The 20,109-nt window shown below is 29.4% G+C and overlaps 1 protein-coding gene across 2 annotated transcripts in view; it reads left to right on the top strand.

The window, feature by feature from the left end:
• Positions 1-17,608: 17,608 nt before the first annotated feature.
• The window catches only part of LOC119602649 (runt-related transcription factor 3), a 39,892-nt gene continuing 37,391 nt past the window's right edge, over positions 17,609-20,109 (top strand). For both annotated transcript variants that reach the window (XM_037954278.1, XM_037954279.1), the window contains exon 1: positions 17,609-17,710. The gene's annotated coding sequence lies outside the window, so the exon portion shown is untranslated. The remainder of the gene's footprint in view (positions 17,711-20,109) is intronic.

Consider the following 20,109-nt stretch of genomic DNA (forward strand, 5'->3'; position numbering starts at 1 on the left):
TTGAAGGGAAATATAAGTAAGTGATCACAAAATAAGCTTATTTTTCAATTTAAACGTGTTTTAACGAAGTTATAAGCAATTTTAGTTTTATAAGGATTTCTGACCAAAATATCTATTTTTGAACGGAAATATAAGTGATCACAAACTAAGCTTATTTTTCAATTTAAACGTGTTTTAACGAAGTTATAAACGGTTTTAGTTTTATAAGGGTTTCTGACCAAAATATCGATTTTTGAAGGGAAATATAAGTGATCACAAACTAAGCTTATTATTCAATTTAAACGTGTTTTAACGAAGTTATAAGCGATTTTAGTTTTATAAGGATTTCTGACCAAAATATCGGTTTTTGAAGGGAAATATAAGTGATTACAAAATAATCTTATTTTTCAATTTAAACGTGTTTTAACGAAGTTATAAGCGATTTTAGTTTTATAAAGATTTCTGACCGAAATATCGATTTTTGAAGGGAAATATAAGTGATCACAAAATAAGGTTATTTTTCAATTTTAACGTGTTTTAACGAAGTTATAAACGATTTTAGTTTTATAAAGATTTCTGACCAAAATATCGATTTTTGAAGGGAAATATAAGTGATCACAAAATAAGCTTATTTTTCAATTTAAACGTGTTTTAACGAAGTTATAAGCGATTTTAGTTTTATAAAGATTTCTGACCGAAATATCGATTTTTGAAGGGAAATATAAGTGATCACAAAATAAGCTTATTTTTCAATTTAAACGTGTTTTAACGAAGTTATAGTTTTATAAAGATTTCTGACCAAAATATCGATTTTTGAAGGAAAATTTAAGTGATCACAAAATAAGCTTATTTTTCAATTTAAACGTGTTTTAACGAAGTTATAAGCGATTTTAGTTTTATAAGGATTTCCGACCAAAATATCGATTTTTGAAGGGAAATATAAGTGATCACAAAATAAGCTTATTTTTCAATTTAAACGTGTTTTAACGAAGTTATAAATGATTTTAGTTTTATCAGGGTTTCTGACCAAAATATCGATTTTTGAAGGGAAATATAAATGATCACAAAATAAGCTTATTTTTCAATTTAAACGTGTTTTAACGAAGTTATTAGCGATTTTAGTTTTATAAAGATTTCTGACCAAAATATCGATTTTTGAAGGGAAATATAAGTGATCACAAAATAAGCTTATTTTTCAATTTAAACGTGTTTTAACGAAGTTATAAGCGATTTTAGTTTTATCAGGGTTTCTGACCAAAATATCGATTTTTGAAGGGAAATATAAATGATCACAAAATAAGGTTATTTTTCAATTTAAACGTGTTTTAACGAAGTTATAAACGGTTTTAGTTTTATAAAGATTTCTGACCAAAATATCGATTTTTGAAGGGAAATATAAATGATCACAAAATAAGCTTATTTTTCAATTTAAACGTGTTTTAACGATTTAATTTTATAAAGATGTCTGACATATAAGTGATCACAAAATAAGCTTCTTTTTCAATTTAAACGTGTTTTAACGAAGTTATAAGCGATTTTAGTTTTATCAGGGTTTCTGACCAAAATATCGATTTTTGAAGGGAAATATAAATGATCACAAAATAAGCTTATTTTTCAATTTAAACGTGTTTTAACGAAGTTATAAGCGATTTTAGTTTTATAAAGATTTCTGACCGAAATATCAATTTTTGAAGGGAAATATAAATGATCACAAAATAAGCTTATTTTTCAATTTAAACGTGTTTTAACGAAGTTATAAACGGTTTTATTTTTATAAGGGTTTCTGACCAAAATATCGATTTTTGAAGGGAAATATAAGTGATCACAAAATAAGCTTATTTTTCAATTTAAACGTGTTTCAACGAAATTATAAGCGATTTTAGTTTTATAAAGATTTCCGACCAAAATATCGATTTTTGAAGGGAAATATAAGTGATCACAAAATAAGCCTATTTTTCAATTTAAACGTGTTTTAACGAAGTTATAAGCGATTTTAGTTTTATAAAGATTTCTGACCGAAATATCGATTTTTGAAGGGAAATATAAATGATCACAAAATAAGCATATTTTTCAATTCAAACGTGTTTTAACGAAGTTATAAACGGTTTTAGTTTTATAAGGGTTTCTGACCAAAATATCGATTTTTGAAGGGAAATATAAGTGATCACAAAATAAGCTTATTTTTCAATTTAAACGTGTTTTAACGAAGTTATAAGCGATTTTAGTTTCATAAAGATTTCCGACCAAAATATCGATTTTTGAAGGGAAATATAAGTAAGTGATCACAAAATAAGCTTATTTTTCAATTTAAACGTGTTTTAACGAAGTTATAAGCGATTTTAGTTTCATAAAGATTTCCGACCAAAATATCGATTTTTGAAGGGAAATATAAGTAAGTGATCACAAAATAAGCTTATTTTTCAATTTAAACGTGTTTTAACGAAGTTATAAGCGGTTTTATTTTTATCAGGATTTCCGACCAAAATATCGATTTTTGAAGGAAAATATAAGTGATCACAAATAAAAAAAATCAATATTTTTAACATAATCACTGGTGTAGGGTATCATATGGTCGGCCATGCCTGACTATAAATTCTTGCTTGTGTTTTTTTTTTTTTTTTTTTTTTGGGTGTTTTGTTTCGTTTAGCGGTCTCGTTGTTTTTTGTGTTTTGCTATTGATAAAATGGAGGTTGAGTCGAAAAAATTGAATTAATTGTTTGTTTTGTTTATTATACAAAAGCGAACTTATTTTGAGGCTTAATACATGTAGAACTTAAATAATAAAGTCCTCTTATACATCCATTTATTCAAATCTATATTAATTAAACCCAACTTAAACTATAAAATCCAAACAAATGACCAGCTTATTGCAACTGTTAGTGTTGTGTATATAATATTTTCCCTTTAAGTATTTACAATTTATTAAAAAATAATCCCTTTTTAACCTGTAACACGTAAAATGTATAAAAACATTGTATTTATTTATATAAAAATTTATATTAATATTAAGCCAAAGCTGTTTTGCTTGTAGTTGTAATTTTTCATAGCAAAACCCATTTATTGTTTTCATATCCGGTCCAGTATTAAACTCTTATAGAGTGTAGTTGTTTTTTTTTCTGTATTTTAAAGCTTTACTTTTGGTTGGTTTTTCATCGTTGTTGTTGCTTGATGATGATAATTTATGTTTTTTGGGGTGATAAATTTGTACGTTACAAAAATTAATTCAATTTGTTGTGGTTGCGTTAGTGGCAGTGTCAGTGGCACTCACTAGCAGTTGCCCTGGTAGTTTTTTGTTCAGTGGCTACTATAAGTCCAGAGTTTATATTTAATAAGTATTATAATGAACAATATATAAATATTGATAATTTGTAATAAATTTCGTTCGTTTATTAAAAAGTACAAACATGAAGGCGTATGAGTGTTTAAGTGATTGGGAAAATTAAATATTAAGTATACGTTAAGGTGTCGAATAGAGTTAATTTTAAACAGCGGAAAAAGGTTATTTGAGATATTAAAATAAGCATTACTTTAATAAGAACAACTTGATGTTGTTAAGTGTATCAAAATTTAGATTTTTAGTAATATTGGAATGCTCATTTAAAAATTGTATTTTCTAACTGTAATTTGTCAAAAATCATTGTAAATATTAATTATATTTCCTCTTTAAATACCATTTAACTTTTTCCTCCGCTACAATTGTTATTGTTTCTTTTTTTTTGTTGTTTTTAATCGTATTACAATTGTGGCCACAACATTTTCATGACAAAAATTACTTTTAATACAAAATACAATTTATGTACCCCGTGTTTTTTTGCGTTTTTTTTTTCGGACACGTAGTAGTTGAAGCTCGTATGTGAAACCACAAGAACCAAAGTGACAAACAAGCCCCTCTTTATGAAGAATACATAAGGACACATGCAATCTATATAAAAAATACTCAATTGCATTGTATTCAGTTTTTTATTCAAAAAACTTTTTGCAGTTTTCCATGTGAGTTTATCAGCCACGATATTAATGGGGGAGAAAAACCGAAAAAATGTCCTCAAAAAACATGAAAACAAAAATCTTAAATAAAAAACAAGAGTCGGGATAAAAAGATGAAAATCTGAAAAAAAGCAGAGAAAAGTGTTAAACACCAAAACAATGCACCGGAGTCACATAATCAAGCAACCAACGAACCAACCGTTCAGCCAGCCCACGAATCAACCAAACGACCAAACAATTTGTGTGTGTTGTATGAAGTCCCTGCAACAAAACAAGAGAAAAAAGAAACAATAATCTGAACACACAAATACGAGACCAACAAAAATAAAGTATAAAAAAGTGATAATAAAAAAACTGCAGAACAAAAAAGAAAGACGAAAAACTGCACACGCAATAAACGACAAGTGCATATTAAGATGACCATCGAAAACTGGCCACATTTACATGGAGGATAACAACAGCTTGTTTCACCATCGTCATCATCATCATCAATGGCCCATCATACTACTGCAGTAGCTTCAACACCGGACAATGACTGTGTGTTTTATTTTCCTCTTTTTGTTACTGTTTATTGTAGTTTATTTTGCCACGAAAAGTAACCGAAAAATCAAAGAAAACATACGCACTGGATTTAAAGCGAATAACAATAAAAACGCTTCACATACAAGGACATTTGTGGCGGGTAAAATAAAAAGTATAAAAATCAAAATTGTTGAAAAAAGCAGTTGTAAAAAAAAACAAGAAGCACGAAATCTGTTTTCATTTAAACGGAAGTTGCAAACATGGGAAGTTTATCTGGAAACCTCTGAAATAACCATAACTTTATATATGTTGCATGTTGCATATTGTCGGCAATAAAAAGTTAAGTATTTTTATATACATACACTTAAAGATTTATCAATGTGAACAATTTTGCAATAAAAATTTTAATTTTTTTATAAATGTCTGAAAATATCAATTATTCCCTATATTTCTGCAATCTGAGAAGTAACACTTAAAAATGAGATCCAACTTCCCAGACGCGCTTAATTAGCCTAAAGGAAATATGTATCTTTAAAATTGGAAATTTTTACATTCTCGTCTCAAATCAATTATATTTTTAAAGTGTATGAACGACAAAATGTTCAAACGTCTTTTTGTATATAAAACAGTTAAATTTGCAACAGCATGTGCATTTTTTATTGATTTTTTTATAGTATTTTTTTATTTGTTTGGAGTCATTATTACCACAGTGGGGTAAAAAATTGTATTTCAATATCTTAAAACTAAACTAGAACTAGAACTGAAGTAGAACTGAACTAGAACTGAACTAGAACTGAACTAGAACTGAACTAGAACTGAACTAGAACTGAACTAGAACTGAACTAGAACTGAACTAGAACTGAACTAGAACTGAACTAGAACTGAACTAGAACTGAACTAGAACTGAACTAGAACTGAACTAGAACTGAACTAGAACTGAACTAGAACTGAACTAGAACTGAACTAGAACTGAACTGGAACTGAACTAGTACTGAACTAGAACTGAACTAGAACTGAACTAGAACTGAACTAGAACTGAACTAGAACTGAACTAGAACTGAACTAGAACTGAACTAGAACTGAACTAGAACTGAACTAGAACTGAACTAGAACTGAACTAGAACTGAACTAGAACTGAACTAGAACTGAACTAAATATGCAAATAAAAACATCGATTGAAACCTATTTTAACCTACTGTCCGTCATACATATGTCTGTTGAAAACCTTTTCTTATTTTATTACAACCTTTTTCCCCAACCATACAACCCAAGCCTAACAATAACAAGAAGGATGATGTGTTAATGCATTTTTCAGTACATTGTTGTCGACTTTAATACACAGACTCCAACAAAACTTCAACAATGAGCAAGCAACAAAATACAAAAAAGAAAGCAAAAAGCACACATGGGAATAAATATATACTAAAAAGAGCAGGAAAAACAGGAAACCGTGCAACTGGCCAAATGCATTTCCTCACGTAACTTGCACAACATATTTTCTACTTAATTCTAGACGTATTTTTTACCAAGTCATTACCATAACGGCGATGTTGCTGATGACGATGATGATGATGGTGGCATTGCAGTTGTAAGAGAATCACATTGATGATGATAACCATTGTTTTTGTTATTGTACGTTGCTTTGCTGACCTGATGAACATGATGAAGCAACAACTTTTGTGGTTCATGACAACCCCAAAAGTGTTGTTATTTTTGATGTTGTTATTATTGTTGTTGCCGTTGAATTACTTTATTTTTACATTGTTGTTATTTTTCTCCAACATATGTTTGTTTTTATTTCACAATTCTCTTTTTTTTTTGTTTTTATTGTTTTTTTACAATAAAATTTTTATATTGTTTTTACATGTTTTATACAATTTTCATGTTGTATTTGATGTCGTTGTTGTTTTCATATGTATTTTTCGCTTACTGACCACATACGGTTGCTGATTTTTGGTTTTGCCATAATTTCCATTGCTGTTTCTGTTATTTATTTATGCAAATGTATTTGTGTGTGTGTGTGTGCGAAAGAGTTTGATTTTCTCTAGTGCTTGTGCATCCTTTTTATTCATATTTTTTTGTATTTATTTTTCATTATATTTGTTCTGTTTTTTTTTGCGTGTAATTTTTATTGGTTTGTCATATTTTTGCTGGCTATGTTGTTTGTTCATTTTCAATCGTTTGCACGTTGTTGAAATTTATAAAAGTACCTAGTTGTTTGAATGTATTGTATACTGACTGCTGTTTGTAGTGTAGAGGACCGACTGATCCTGTTGAGAGGCGTAAAATGAATTTAACTTGTTTTCTCACTACTGTGGCTTTTCTTTCAATAACAATGTTAATAAATTATATTGTTAAGTGATGTTGTTGCTTTACCATGTTTAATAAACTCCTAAAAGTAGTACTTTACATGTAAGTCAATTATTTGTTTTAAGTAAATAATTTAAAACCAGGAAATATTTTTTTTATAACTGAGCTAGAACTAAAAAAGAACGAAACTAGAACTGAACTAGAACTGAACTAGAACTGAACTATAACTGAACTAGAACTGAACTAAAACTGAACTAGAACTGAACTAGAATGACTAGAACTGAACTAGAACTGAACTAAACTGAACTAGAACTGACTAGAACTGAACTAGAACTGAACTAGAAGAACTAGAACTAGAACTGAACTAGAACTGAATAGAACTGAACTAGAACTGAACTAGAACTGAACTAGAACTGAACTAGAACTGAACTAGAAACTGAACTAGAACTGAACTAGAACTGAACTAGAACTGAACTAGAACTGAACTAGAACTGAACTAGAACTGAACTAGAACTGAACTAGAACTGAACTAGAACTGAAACTAGAACTGAAACTAGAACTGAACTAAACTGAACTAGAACTGAACTAGAACTGAACTAGAACTGAACTAGAACTGAACTAGAACTGAACTAGAACTGAACTAGAACTGAACTAGAACTGAACTAGAACTGAACTAGAACTGAACTAGAACTGAACTAGAACTGAACTAGAACTGAACTAGAACTGAACTAGAACTGAACTAGAACTGAACTAGAACTGAACTAGAACTGAACTAGAACTGAACTAGAACTGAACTAGAACTGAACTAGAACTGAACTAGAACTGAACTAGAACTGAACTAGAACTGAACTAGAACTGAACTAGAACTGAACTAGAACTGAACTAGAACTGAACTAGAACTGAACTAGAACTGAACTAGAACTGAACTAGAACTGAACTAGAACTGAACTAGAACTGAACTAGAACTGAACTAGAACTGAACTAGAACTGAACTAGAACTGAACTAGAACTGAACTAGAACTGAACTAGAACTGAACTAGAACTGAACTAGAACTGAACTAGAACTGAACTAGAACTGAACTAGAACTGAACTAGAACTGAACTAGAACTGAACTGAACTAGAACTGAACTAGAACTGAACTAGAACTGAACTAGAACTGAACTGAACTGAACTAGAACTGAACTAGAAAACTGAACTAGAACTGAACTAGAATGAAACTGAGAACTGAACTAGAACTGAACTAGAACTGAACTAGAAACTGAACTAGAAACTGAACTAGAACTGAACTAGAACTGAACTAGAACTGAACTAGAACTGAACTAGAACTGAACTAGAACGAACTAGAACTGAACTAGAACTGAACTAGAACTGAACTAGAAACTGAACTAGAACTAACTGAACAACTGAACTAGAACTAAACAACCTAGAACTGAACAGAACTGAACTAGTGAACTGAACAACTAGAACTGAACTAGAACTGAACTAGAACTGAACTAGAACTGAACTAGAACCGAACTAGAACTGAACTAGAACTGAACTAGAACTGAACTAGAACTGAACTAGAACTGAACTAGAACTGAACTAGAACTGAACTAGAACTGAACTAGAACTGAAACTAGAACTGAACTAGAACTGAACTAGAACTGAACTAGAACTGAACTAGAACTGAACTGGAATTAAACTGGAATTAAACTAGAACTTAAAGATCCATTAATCCATTGTGAAATACAATGTTTTTGTTAATTAGAACTGCCAAATTTGGTATGATAAACGTTTTTAAATTAAAAAGTCAAACTCACATTTTTACCTTCTGACTTGTGTCAGGGGTTAAAGAAAAACCAATACAAATTAAATAGATACAACTAATAAAAACTAATTTCTTATTGTAATGGCAAACAAAACTAAATTTAAAATATGTATGTTGCAATTGACAATAAAGTACACACATGTCATGTTTAAATGCTGCAATAAATTGAAACAAAATAAATCAATAAAATAAATATAATAATACGAGAATACAGACATTACTACAAATACTTTCATATGCATGTATGTTGTTATAAATGTATTTGTTTAATTATTTTTTATACTTATATGTATTTAAGCAAAAATATTAGACTAGAGAAAAAACAAAAAATTAGCATGTTGATTTGATTGTAAAAAGTCACAACAACAAATAAATATAAAACATAAAAACATTTTTACAAACATAAACTTTAAATTAAAAATTTTTACAAATCTATGTGTGTATGTATGTCTTCCTAAATGTGTGTTATGTTATAAATACAATTTTATAGAAATAAATAAATCCTTAGAATTTTTTTCTAGAAAAAAAACAACAACTTGTGTATTATTTGTGGAAAATCAAAGTAAACATAACAACACAACTTATGGCCTACCAATATTATTCCACACAACTTCAATACCACAAAACGTGGTTAGTTTTTGGTAATAACCGAAAATCTGCATTTGCCACAAAAGGCAATAAAGAATGCAACAAAAAAATTATATACCAACAAACTTACAAACACACATACACTTAAAAGTCTATGCAAATTTTCAAGAATTTGAAAAAATTCTACTTATATGTATGTAATATGTATGATTATCGTTTGTGTGTTTATATGTAGAAATTTTCACCAAATTTTCTAAGGCCTAAACATGATAGACATGTAAACTTTACTTTTTTCCCTTTCCGCAAACTTAGAAAAAGGGATAAAGTCCTTTAAGGTTATAAAGATTTTAAGAGTGTGTGTGCTTAGCTGGTAGAGATTTTTTCTATTTGTTTTTTTAACCACCCTAGAGTTGAAATAATTTTACACAATTTTCTGGTAGGCCACAGACAACAAACTGCAGCGAGCCAAATGCATTTGCAAAATGCATTTCTACTCAAATGCATTTATTCTGTTATGCTCTGTAAAATAGAGATATTGCTCAACATTTGCAGATTCTGTTAAAAGAGCAGTTTATAAAGTTTATTGGGAGAGAATATGTTTACATAAACTGTTAACTAAAAATACTATAAATAAAATTCTTCTGCACGTTTGAAATCAAAAGGGGAGAAAATCTATGAAACGTTTTAAAGTACTTTTAAGGATGATATGTTTAATTTTTAGTACTTTTTATAAAACTACTTCTTATGTCTTAATAACTGACATTTATTTTTAATTAATGCTTTACTCCCATATTCGTGATTTTTATGACGCCCATAATCGTCCATCTTAAAAGTAATACATCGAGTTGTAAGAAGATTTCATATCAATTATCTGTAGAAACTTTCAGTTCATTTAAATGAATAAACTTAGAAATACACGAAAAGAACGATTCATGTTGTTTTTGACATATCATGAATACGAAAGAGTAAAGTTTGCTTCAAAAATCTTTTACATTTTAAAAAGTCTGTCTATCCCAGGAAAAACTAACATCGAAAAATAATGAATTAAAAAGCTAATAAACCACTTTTCAATACTTACTCATTGGCATTTCAATTCATTATTTTAACATGAAGATGTTATTAGAGCAAGAACCTTACACTTTGGCTTACAAATAGGGAGTTAAATACGTACTTACCACATACGCTTACAAAGAGATAGTTGAGTGTGTAGTGTTGTTTTTAAAGAGTGCAAGAATACCAAATAGGTAGTTTATGCCTGTTAGTCAATTATTCTACTCACTGCTCCAATGCTTAGCTATTTTACTCGGTTTCTATATCAGATTAAAATAATGTCATTACTAGACCCCTTATAAGTAATGCAGACTGTATGTAGTTGTCATTAAAAAGTAAGTAGTTTGCAAATTATTGAAATTTAATTTCAAACTTCTCGTTAAAAGTCAGACGGACATTGAAGTCAAAGTGCTTTACGTGAGTACCTGCCGTGTTGGCCTATGTCACGGTGGTCTTTTTCAACCATTGGGTGAGCTTTGTGACGACTCACCACCGCCCCTTCAATCTTCAATGAAGAAATCAGGCGGCAATTTTTGTACGGTCCATGTACCTAGCACCTAGGGGAAGTAATTGGTAGTCCAAAACACAGATCATTTTAATAAACAAGATTTATTTCAGTGGCCACAAAGACCTACTGTGATAAGTTGAGCATGTTTTAAAGTAAACTCCAACATACTCAACCATGAAAGGAAAATTGTCGATAAATTAAAGAAACGTCAGTGACGGTTTACACCACAACTCCTCCTACATCCTGCCAAAACATAATTCAGCACATCATAAGCGATCAAATCACTCCATCTGTCAAATCCATTAAAACATCACTATTTGGTCAGACTGGCAGATGATGTAACTCCAAAGAATCTGCCTGTTCGTTTTTTTAAATATATGGTACATATATATGTACAAGGTAACAACGTTTAGAAAAGCCGGGGTATACACTCTTACCAGCAATTACTAGCCAGATATTCAAACAAATTCATTTGAAGTAAAAATAGTTTCCTTTAATTGAAAAAAAAAAACAAAATACACACATAATTCTTAATAAGCCGTAATTATTTTCAGTACATAGACCCATTTAAGTAAAATTTCGAATTTTGTCGAATCTATGCTTTATGTACGAAAATTAAGCAGAATCAGCAAATTCTAAAATCTAATTTCACTGAAATGTGTGTCAGAAATTTTTTAATTTATTCCATTTCAAATTTGAATACGATCTAACATATCGTTTATCAAAAGAAAGACAATACAGCTTGGTACTTTTCATGTTTTATTAAGAAAATTAGTATACTTAATAAAACATGAAAAGTACCAGGTACCTTTCAAATGTACTTAAAATTAATGAAAAAGGATTAATTTATCATAGAAATTCCCAAGACGATTAAATAAAACACAAACAAACATTCCTACAAGTGAGTGTTGTACTCTAAAAACACACTCCCCACTGCATAAAAACAAACAGAGAGTAAAAAGCAAAAGAACTTAAAACACACATGGAGCAAACAACTAATTAAAACCTACATATGCATATGAAAACAATAAAAAAGGATGTATGCAGATCACACAAATACTCTCACAGCAATAAAAACTAAATGAAAAAAAGAAAACCTGCAGGCATACCAACCAGCCCTTCAAACATTTAAAAGAGAAAACTATTGCGCATCACCCCAGACGCCACGTCAGAAACACTTCTGGACGATTGTCAGACGAGAACGCACATTTTACAAAAACAAAATACATTGATTTCGAATTTTCTTCTTCTAGAAATATACTTTTAAGTTACTTCCGGATGATAGTTAGAAGAGTGCATCCATTTTGCTTAAACAAAAAACCATGTCTGTTGAATTTTTTTCATCTGGAAGTATACGTTTTAGTGACTTCTGTATGAGAGTTGGGTGAGAACACACATTTTACAATAACAAAATACATTGTTTCCTAATTTGTATCTTCTTGATTTGTATGTTTATGTCACTTCTGGAAGACAGTTTGAAGAGTGTTCACATTAATGTTGTATTTTATTCATCTGGAAGTGTGGATTGTAGTCACTTCTGTACAATTGTCAGACGAGAGCACACATTTTACAAAAACAAAATACATTGATTTCTAGTTTTCGCCGTCTGGAAGTATACTTTTAGGTTACTTCCGGATGATAGTAAGAAGAGTACAAAAACAAAAAAATATAAATACTCCATCTTTTAGCGTGAAAAAAAAAATAAAAATAAATAATGCAGAAATTTTGCTAAGTTCAGTGATGTTTTGTGTTTTGTTCAGTCATGTTCAGTTTTAATTATTCATCGTAAAACTTAAATGAGTTATTGAATTTAATGTTCATAGAAAAATAGTGTAATTAAAATATTGTGAATCTTAAGTAATAAAAAACAATATGACAGTGTTGTGTTAAAAATCAACTGTTAATTAACATTTAAGAAGGTTTTCTTAATTGGCGAAGTGTATTAAATATATACCAAAAAGTATAAGGAAGGATTATATAGATAAAATTAAAAAGTAAGTTGTCATATTAAAATACTATTTTAGAAATATGTTAACAACTCTAAACGGCTTCCATTTCCATTAATGGAATGTTTTATTTTCAGGTGATGTAAAAAAATATATGAATTTTGCAATAGTTAGCATTATAATTAGGGTTTGAAATATGTATGAAAATAATAATAAAGAATACTTGAAATACGTTTGAAAATTTTTTTAGTTTCAAGCTTACCTCTAGCCTTTTTTTAAATTTGAAATACATTTGAAAAATACGTTTGATTTCTAACTGCCTTTTTGTTTGAGAAGGCCATAATTTTCCATTTGAAAACAAAAATTTTCAAATTTGTTCTCAAAGGCTATGTATGAAATTTGAATAGGTTTTCAAATACATATTTACATCATTTCAAAGGTTTTTGCTTATTGGGTTATGTTTAAAAAAGTCTAATATGTTTAATAAAAAATGTTTTTATATTAAATTTCGACTCTCTCTTAATTCGTTTAGGAAGTATAAGCATTTAAAGACCTTTTCAAGTTTTACATTTCGGCTTTCATTTGATGAACATTGCATTTTTAACATATTTAGATTTATTTGAGTTAAATCTTAACTTTCAATATTTTTAAAACTATTTGCGCGTTTAGGTCTGGAATCATTATATTGAAATTAATACTACTGTTTTATACATAAATTATTTTTTGACTTGGGTCACTCGACACGAAATTGCCCATATAAGATATTTAATATTGAAATCAGATAGTTTTAAACCCACCTTTTTTAAATAAATACAATTTTATTAATTTTCATATAGCTTTGGATTTAATTATTCTAATTATAGTTATTAACACCAGGTCTTTCTATGACCTATCATATGATACTAATATTCTTAATATTTAGCATGCCGTTCCCAAGATATTGAACCTAAGTATTAGAAGAGAGCAAACAAAAAATAGTATTGCAATATTAGTGTCAAAAGCAATATCCCGTTTAGGGTCGTTAAGGTGTTTCTATCGTTAGTGACTGTAAATAATTTAAAAAATAATCCATGACTTAGTAATTTCAGATCTTTATAGACGGTTTAATTCCAAGTTATTGAAAAAATTTTCATGAAAGGTAATGTTTTTATTGATTCAAAACAATAAATAAATAAATTAATTAATTTTTAATTATTTTATTTTTTAGAAAGCAGTAGCTAATATTGTACCCCCTATTAAAATACTTCTAACCGAATTAAAATATAAAAAAGGGATCTGGTAAGTTATATATGTCTTATTTCATCACGTGGTTCCATTAAAAATGTCGATTATTTGCAGAAAATGTAAAAAATGGATCTGACCGTTTAAACTTTGGTGGTAAATGTATTGGACATGATAGAATCCTATTTTTATTGCTTCCTAAAGTATAACTGGTAATTTCATTAAATACAAAAGTATGTATATTCAATATTAATTATAAAATTATTTTGGTTTATTTCGTTGAAGGATTAATGCGTTCCATAATATAACTCTTACAATTTGATGGATTAATCATAAAATTGATGAAGAACTACAAAAATATTTTAGAGTCCAACGTTTTACAATTTTTGGAAGTATACCAGTCAGCAGTTGGAATATTAATACAGATTCCCTGAAAATTATCTTATTATAAGGTAATAATTCTAAATTTTTGATACATATGTACATTAGACCGACTCACTCTGTATGGAAAGCAAAAACGTGTTTTTGTTACCCCTCCCAAAATTTACCTTGCTTTGTTTTATGATGATTCCCAAAATATTTTAAGTGACCGCTGGACCAAATTAAAAAAAGGTATTTTGGAATTATTTTTTTTAAATTTTTGTTTGTTTTAAAACAAAATATCCAATACGGGGTATCGTTTAAAAGGTATTTTAAAGCCGCGTACAATGATGTATTAATCATAAATAACCGTTTGCTTATAATTGTCATATTCCAAAATATTTAAAATTGTTAGGTTTTTACTAAGAAAAATGAAATATATGCACAATTTTGCAAATTTTGCGCACCACTAGACTTGGCTTCAAAAAACCTTTCAAATGATACAACATACTGTATATATTGTTTAAGAAATGCTGTATAATTTAAAACAAAATAACTAAAAAGGGACTTTTTTGTAACCGGTTCAGCTCACGAACGGCCATCGATAGACTAGAAATATTTTGGGAGCCATTATAAAACATAACAAAGATTTTTTGAAGCTGGATAAAATATTGAATTTAACATGAAGAATCGTGTTCGCATACGATATTTTCTTTAAAACTGTCCAGCTCACAAATGGACAACACTTAACCGAAAATATTTTGGGTAACATCATATTACATAACAGCGAATATTATGAGGGGGGTAACTCAAGCACCATTTTTTGTGAGTCGGTCTAATGTACATATATTACTTTTTTTAGATTAGTTGTTAAATCAATTATATTTTCTACTATTTTAATTTCAATTAATTCAATAAAAACTATAAAATTTCATTTTATTTAGATTTATTTTTATAGATTTTATTTTGGTGAGTATACAAATAGAAGAAGAGAAAACTCATCTTCTAGAAGACGAGAATACTTATCTTCTAGAAGAAGAGAATACTCATCTTCAAGAAGAAGAGAATACTCTTCTTCTAGAAGAAGAGAAAACTCATCTTCTAGAAGAAGAGAAAACTCAACTTCTAGAAGATAAGATAGGAACACTTCTAGAGGATACTAGGTAGTCACTTCAAGAAGTGACTTCCTAGTCACATCTAGAAGAGTCTTTGGCAATACCTTACTTCCAAGAGTCATCTAGAAGTTTCTTCTGCGGGTCTTCCAGAAGTATCTTCCAAGTTACTCTTAGACGTTCCCCAGCTCGGCATCAGTTCTTCCCGACTGGTGACAAGAATTCTTATACTTCCGCAACATCGCTGGCGAGCTTTTAGCACGTTTGGAAGTTTCGCACGGGTAACTTCCGCAATAGAAAATGTTTGTAGGGAGTCAACCAACCATTAGCAGCCAACTTTGCAGAAGCAACAACAACAATTACATACACTAACAAGTACATACAGTGGACGTCCACTAGTACGAATTATATAGTGTCAGGCCCTTTCGTAATACCGAAAAATTCGTATTATTGAACAACACATTTTGTATGTTTAAATTCAAATAATACACATAAAATATTGGATTTTATTTATTTTTGTTTTATTTTTCATGAAAAATTACATAACGGAACAAAATATAATAAATGTGTATTATTTTAAATAAATTTCTTGTACATAAACAGGCATAAAAGGGACATATTTACGTATATGAATTGTTAATTTTGAAAGTATCGTGAGTCCAATGGTTGAAATGAGATATATGTAGAAGGTATTAAATTTTAATGTTTTTAAAAAGATGTGTGCCAAAGACAATTTGCAATTTACATATGTGTTCTAAAATGTATTAAAATGTTCAGATTACATAAAACATTTATTAGAAACTTGAATGGAATATACCACAATTCTCTAATTTATAATTTTCTCTTAAAAATTAGAATAGTTATCCTTAAACCCATTGTTTGGAATGTGGAGTCACACTACTTTCAAAATTAACAGTTCATACATACATATGTATATAAATATAATTTTACTTATTAAAAAATCCATCATTTAACATCGATGTTTATTACATTGTAAAATGATTCTTACGGCTTTTTCAATAACAGCGCTTTTGACGCTTCAATATTGTTCTCAGCAGAGTTATTGTCGGGAACTAATAAAATACTTTCCTCATTGGCGTTATCATCCAATTTAATTTCTTCTCTTGGGTCATCAAAATTCCAATAAAATAAATTAATAACACTAAATAATTGTTGATTTGTAAATATACATGCAGTAAATTGTGTGTATAGGATTTTTAAAAATACAAAACACTTGTAATAAATACAAAAAAAACTTCAAAATTACTGAGCTTAAGGTGAATGATACCGAAATAATAAAATAAAAACATAATAAAAACTTCATTCATACGTAAATAAAACCAAAATTCCCATAAAAAATGCGTTATTCGTACTATCGAACAGAAAAATTGTGACTTTATTCGTACTATAGAGTAGACAATGCAACAATTTTGCCATTCGTATTATTGGATATTCGTAATAAAGAGTGTACGTACTATTGGACGTCCACTGTAACTGTAAACTCTTCTCCATTTGATGGAAAATTGTTTTGTATATTTTATTTGTTGTTTTTGTTTTAATTTTAATAGCAAAACAACACTTGCGCTCTCATGTACTCAACATCTCGTTCATCGTCCTCATCTTCAGAGCTCCAATATACAGCCAACAAACACAACAACGTAAATTGAGTGTTTGTTTTTATTTCTGTTCAGTTCAGTTCTTTTTATTTTGCTTTTTGTTTTTTTTTTTAATACAAAATGACTACTACCACTACTAGAGTCTAATACTACTACTGGTTGGCTAACTTTGGCGCTTGAAAATTCAACAACGAAATTTAAAAAAAAAAATCATAATAAAACAAATAAAATAAAATTGAGAACTAAAACCAAACAAAAAAAAAAAACGCAACCAAAATAAAATCAACACAAATTTTCCACACATCATCACTGACACAACAACTAAACGCATTCCCGTCCTTCGTGTCATGTGCAAGAGTTCAACCAAAAAAAATATTGAAAATATAACGTGTGTAATTTTATTTATTTTTATTTAAAAAAATGCAATAAAATAAAAAAAAGAAATTCATTTAAAATTGTGTGCAAAAATAAGAAAAAGAAATAAAAATTGTGTCAAAATTTCATTGCCGGTTGCAGGTTTTTCCCAAAAGAAAAAAAAAACACAAATAAAAACCACCTCCAAAAACAACTCAAAAACCCACCCATCATCATATGTGGCCACATTTTAGTGGTTTTTGGATTCAAACACAATCAACGTCTTCGGAAAAAAATAGTGAACAAAAATTTTTGTGGAATTAATGTTTATAGTGTTTTTTAAAATAAAAAGGTAAAATAAATCGATTTAAAAAAAATAATCAGAAATTTTTAAATAATTAAAATGTTATGGATTTAATTTTTCAAATTCCGAGATTGAAAGTACTTAGTTTTTCTCAGAACGATATTTATTGTGCGATATATGTATTTAAAAGTTGCTGTAATACTACAATATGCTATTTATTGTGCAATATATTTAAAAGTTGATTTGACTTAATATGACAATTTCTATTCTATTATCGGCATATTTAAGTGACAATTCCACTTTATATAATACGTTAATCTAACGGTGCTTACATCTCAAAGTTTAATGATCGAAGCAGTTTCTACCAGTATATATTTAGATTCAAACATTCTGTACCTTTAAGTAGATTTTTTAACAACCAGTTTTTTATGGAAAGGTTACTAGCGTTTAAAACTATATTGTGAAATTGTAGATCGTAATAATTAAAACAATTTCCTATAAAAATAATCTATAATAATCTAATATATTCTAAAGTTATCTTATCTAATAAAACTCACTCTATTAGTTGGAACTTAGTGACAACAATTTCTAAAGATTAAGTGAATTGTGTGTGCTTCCGGATGGCGTGTCAAAATGTCCAGGGTTGTTATGACACTTTCATAAGTCTCCCAATGTCCATGAGAAAAGTGGCATAAAGTCCATTTATCATAAAAAAGCTTAATATTGCGAATTCGGTATTCGAAATACACCTGAGTTTAAAACCGCTGTGCTCCGCCGAAAGCCGGCTATCCTGACTACTTTTTGAAATTAATCCAAAATGCAATAACCAAAGTTCCGAGAAATTCTATCCGAGTGTCACTTCTTAAATCCTTAACTAATTTTCCAATATAATTATGTTCTAAAAGTCTATAGACATTATGACACGGCACCTGCATCCGGTAAGTTAATAGCTATTGTTCTAGTATGTCAGACTGGAGCTTGTCGATTCAACTCTCCCCAGAACCAATGGTAAAGGAGAGAACAACAAGTCCGACGAAATAATTAATTGATTCATAAAAATAGCAGAGCTTTGATTTGTACGATCGCAAAAATGTAACAAATTTCCCCAATTTGCTTTATTTCAAGAAACCGGGTTTCGAAATACACCTTAGTCAAAGGCCGGCTGAACAAGATACCTTTTAAAGTGAATCCAAAATAATTGGCATATACACTAAGTTTAGGAGTAATTCGTAGCTCTATATTAGTACCTTCCATGTTGGCTTACAAATAAGTTAAGTAAGTGCATACCACATTCGCTTACAAAAAGATAGTTGAGTAAGTAGTTTTAATTTTAAAGAATAGTGAGAGCCAGCGAGAATACCAAACAGGGAGTTTATGCTTGTTAGTCAATTGTTCTACTCACTGCACCAATGTTTAGCTATTTTACTCGGTTTCTATATCAGATTAAAAGAAAGTCATTACTAGACCCTTTATAAGTAATGCCGACTGTATGTACCTACTGGTCATTAAAAAGTAAGTTGTTGAGTAAGTAGAAGCCATTACCAGGCTTTTGCTGTGATACTAGTTTGGAAATTACTGAAATATAATTTCAAACTTCTTGTTAAAAGTCGAACTGACGTGTGATGTTACTCCAAAGAATCCGAATGTTCGTCTTTTTAAATCAATGGTAAATACAAGCTAACAACGTCAGAAGAGCTTTAGATCACCATCGATCGTGTTCGAGTCCGGAGTATTTACTCTTCACATTATACGCTGAACTCTTTTTAACAAAATAGTGTTTTCAAAAAAAGCTACAGTTACAAGTCCTAAAAATCTACATCTAAGATACAAGTTGACACAAGTACACTATCATCTTGATTCCAAAAAAAATATAAAGAAAGCAAAATAATAAATTTCATTAGGAATTGGTTGAAGGATTCGGCATATTCTGTTTATTGGAAAGCTTCTTTAAACTCGTGGAATTAATTCTCTATAAGTTTCCGGTACTTTTGCCGATTCAACGGGAATCCTCAGAAAAGTGACTGCGGTGATTATTTGTTGGGAATGAGTTCATATTACAAGAACAGAAAGCAGACTGAGTCAGGATGAATGTTTCGGATGAAGGTGTCGTATGAAAGGTTCATTAGAGATCGATGTACAATATTCCTGTGCTTGTCTTGTCGATAAAGTTTCATTATTTGTATGAGTCATTTAGAGGTTTGTTATTTTCATAACTGAAGTTTGGAAAAAACCGATGTCTTGGCTTATTCTTGTATATCGTGCGTCGGTCTATCAAATACGTCTGTTGCCGAATCAACAGGGCTCACAGAATTAGTATGGTTAAGTACATTCTGTATAGGCAGGTTTCATACACATATGGTAAAGCAATGATTATATATGTACTTCTAGTACTTGAGCAAAGTACCTGTACATGATCCGGTGTACGACATGTTCAATAATGGAAGTTT

This window comes from Lucilia sericata, unplaced genomic scaffold (assembly GCF_015586225.1).
Source record: "Lucilia sericata isolate MDLA Ls3-8-SP2 unplaced genomic scaffold, ASM1558622v1 Contig000247F_arrow, whole genome shotgun sequence".
NCBI lineage: Eukaryota > Metazoa > Arthropoda > Insecta > Diptera > Calliphoridae > Lucilia > Lucilia sericata.